The 4,029-nt window shown below is 37.0% G+C and overlaps 1 protein-coding gene across 1 annotated transcript in view; it reads left to right on the top strand.

Moving 5' to 3' along the window:
- Positions 1–4,029, top strand: part of Med14 (mediator complex subunit 14) — a 108,044-nt gene that overhangs the window by 27,250 nt on the left and 76,765 nt on the right. The window lies entirely within an intron of this gene.

Genomic DNA, 4,029 nt, shown 5'->3' with positions numbered 1-4,029 from the left:
CTGAACTCTGGGCCTGGGCGCTGTTCCTCAGCTCTTCAGCTCAAGGCTAGCACTCTACCACTTGAGCCACAGCGCCACTTCTGGCTTTTTTTTTGCTTATGTGGTGCTGAGGAATCGAACCCAGGGCCTCAAGCATGCAAGGCAAGCGCTCTACCACTGAGCCACCTTCCCAGCCACAAGGCTGAGAATAGGAAGATCATGGTTCAAGGCCAGCCTGGGCAGAAAAGTCCATGAGACTTTCTCAACAGAAAAAGCTGGTCAGGTAGCATGTATCTGTCAGTCCAGATACAGAGAGGAGGCTTAAAATAAGTCATGGACTAGGTATAGGCCTAGGCAGGAAGCTAGAATCTTATCTCAAAAAGAACCAGTGTAGAAAAGGGCTGGAGGCATGGCTCAGTGGTAGGTTGACTGCCCTGAGTTAAAAAACAAAAAACAACAAGAAAAATCCCATCATGACTGAAAATATTTGTATGTATATATGTGTGTGTGTGTGTTGAGCTTTTAGCATCATACAAAGTACTTTTAAACTAAGTATAAGTTCAATTTTAACTTTATCTAAATTTACTTACGCTAACCAATGTGATTCGGAGAGGAAATTCTGAAAGAATAGTACTACCTGTTCTCAGGCTTTTAAAGAAACATTTCAGTTATACATATGATTTTGTTGTTTTTGTTTTTGCAGATTGACCACTTATCAATAGAAAAACTTCTGATTGACAGTGTCCATGCAAGAGCTCACCAGAAACTCCAAGAACTGAAGACTATTCTTAGAGGCTTCAATGGAAATGAAAACTGTAGGTGTTTCAAATTGACATTTCTTCAAGGGTCTTTTTTAATATCACTTTTTGTTCTTGATATACCTATTGTGGAGGATGAACATTTCTGAATTTTAATTTGTAATCTACCACATTTGTGTTAATATTTCCATTATTATTTTTTATTTAGCTTTGCCTCATTTTTTAAATGTTTGCCTATCATCTCTCCTTAAAACTTTGTTCCTATCGAAATGGAAATATTTTAACATGAGTCATATTCTTTTAACCTTTTTGTAGTGATAAAGCAACATTGCAAATATTTATGTTTATAAAATAAGACTGAGCAAAGCAAAATTCATTTCTTGTCTTTAAAAATGAAATTTGGAATGTTAATGTATTAACAAGTTTCAAAATAAGATACATAGATATCAATACATAGTGAAAATTCTTCCAAGTATAATTACCCAGTCAAAGAGCTTTAAGACTCATTTAAAAGCAAAACCTTTAATTCTATGTGACAAGTATATTTACTATCTCTAATTTCTTTTTTTTTCCCTCTTGAATATGGGGGTTTTACTGTGTAGCCAAGGCTGGACTCAAACTTGTGATTCTCCTACCTCAGCCACCCCTGTGCTAGGAATACACATTGTGTTATCAACATAGTCAGTTCTTACATTTGCTTTTGACCATACCTGGTATCCAAAGTGCAGAGTTTAATAGAGATGCAGTAGGTGAAGTGCCTTAAAAATAGGATGCTAGTAGCATAATATACTGCTTGTCATCATTACATACCCCCGCTCCATTATTCTTAAAGAAAAGCAGCTTCTTAGGTATATACTAGTAACCCTGGATTAAAGCCACTTTGAGAAAAGTAGATAAAAACACTGAAGAAAAGACAGGAATTCAGAAAAATTTACAATGTTTTTTCATTCAGATAAGTTCTGTTCTGTTACAAAGTAAACCAACTAGAGTTAACTACAATGTATTATACATTTCTAACTATGATACATTGTAGACGTATTGTACCTCAGGAACTGATACATTGTAGTTACCTCTAGTCAGCTAAAGCAAAAAAAAAAAAGCTAAGAGGTTTTTGAATGTTCTTATCATGAAGAAGGTAAAATGTTTGATCCTGACTTGCTCACTATACAGTGTATCAAAATGTCACATCATACATTATTTTGTCAAAAACTACATGTTCATTCAAGGAAAGTGAAAAGGAGATGAAAAAGAGGGTCTAAGACAAGCCAGAGGATTAACTGAAGTTTTAAAGAGATTAAAAGGAAGAATAGTTTAACAAAAATGCAAATATGAGTCTTGAGCCTTAAAATAAATTTTTGCTAGAAATATGGTGAATGTATTATTGTGTAAATCTATTTTTTGGTGGAGAAATTTCCACTAATTGTCAGCATTTAGTAATCTTATTTCTTTGTTTATTTATTTATTTATTGGTGCAGATCCTGGGGCTTGAACTCAGGGCCTGGGCACTGTCTCTGGGCTTTTTTTTTTTGCCAAAGACTAGCACTCTACCACTTTAGCCACAGCTACACTTCTAGCTTTTTGGTAGTTAACTGGAGATAAGAGTCTCATAGACTTTCCTACCTAGGCTGGCTCTGAACCTGGATCCTAGATCTCAGCTTCCTGCAAAGATAGGATTACAAACATGAACCACCAGTGCCTGACTTAATTGTTTTTTGTTTTTGTGTGTGTGAATTGTAAGAGTTCTTTATGTGTTCTGGATAAAAATCTCTCGATATGTCATGATTTGCAAGAATTCCACCCTCCTTTTTTTTTTGGTGCTGGTCCTGGGGCTTGAACTCAGAGCCTGGGTGCTGTCCCTGAGCTTTCTTTGCTCAAGGCTAGCATTCTACTACTTGACCAAAGCTCCACTTTGGGCATTTTTGGTAGTTTAGTGGAGAGAAGTCTCACAGACATTCCTGCCCCTGCCAGCTTGGAACCTTGATCCTCAGATCACACTCTGCTGTGAGCCACTGGCACCGAGCTAGCTTGCTTGCTTGCTTGCTTGCTTTCCTTTCTTTCTTTTCAATTGTCTTTTCATTTTATGGTATCATTTGCAGATAGACATTTTTTTGTTATAATGTTGATCAGCTTAATCTATTTTTTATTGTTGCATGTACATTTGGTAGCATATTTTAGAATTTATTTCCTAGGCCCATAGTGCAATTTTTTTTTTGGCCTGTCCTGGAGCTTGAAGTTGGCTTGGGTGCTGTCCCTGAGCCTCTTTGTGCTCAAGGCTAGCACTCTACCACTTGAGCCATAGCACCACTTCCAGCTTTTTTGAGTAGTTTATTGAAGATTAAGAGTCTCAAGGGGTCTTTTCTGCCTGGGCTGGCTTCAAACTGCAATCCTCAGATCTCAGTCTCCTGTATAGGTAGAATTACTGGCATGAGCCACCAGTGCCTGGCTCTTAGTGCAACTTTAAAAAAATATAATCTTATTGCTGTTATTAATGTGTACAAAGGGGTTACTACTTCATAAGTCAGGTAATGAGTACAATTCTTTATGGACAATGATGCCCCTTCCTTTACTTTTCCCCAGATTCCCCTTCTTATCCTTGCCCACAAGTTGCATCATTTTCCTCATCCTTGGTGCAATTTTGCCACACATTTAAAAGAAAATTAATAAGGAATCAGACTCTGTTGCACTAACAAAGGATACAAATGAGAATGAATTTGGTTGAGGTAGTTTGTGTACCCATGTATGAAAATAGAACAATGAAACTTGTTGAAACTGTTTCAAGAAAGGAGAAAGAAAGAAAAGATGTTGAGGGCAGGAGATTGATTTAATACATTTGTATATGTATGGAAATGTCACAATGAAACCCTTGTACAGCTAATACATACTATTAAAAATTATATACTAAACCTGAGGTCATGCAGACCTATGTCTTAGGAGTTTCATTTAGCTCAGTTTTGGAATTAATTTTTGTGTATGATATTAGATAAGAGTCCAACAGCATTCTTTTGAAGGAAATATGGAGTTGTCCCAGGAACATTTGTGAAAGATCATTTCCCCCATTTTCATTTTGTCACTCTTGTTGCAAAACTCCCCTTTTGTTCTAAAGCCTTGAAACATTTTTCAGTCTTAATTTTTCTGATTTTTATTTTATTTTATTTTTTTGGGTCCGGTCGTGGGGCCTGAACTCTGGGCCTGGGCACGCTGTCCCTCAGCTCTTCAGCTCAAGGCTAGTGCTCTACCACTTGAGCCACAGCACCACTTCCGGCTTTTTTTCTTTTTGCTTATGTGGTGCTGA

This window comes from Dipodomys ordii, unplaced genomic scaffold, assembly GCF_000151885.1.
Source record: "Dipodomys ordii isolate 6190 unplaced genomic scaffold, Dord_2.0 Scaffold96, whole genome shotgun sequence".
NCBI lineage: Eukaryota > Metazoa > Chordata > Mammalia > Rodentia > Heteromyidae > Dipodomys > Dipodomys ordii.
The sequence above is the reverse complement of the archived record's forward strand: the minus strand, read 5'-3'. Positions and strand labels throughout refer to the sequence as shown.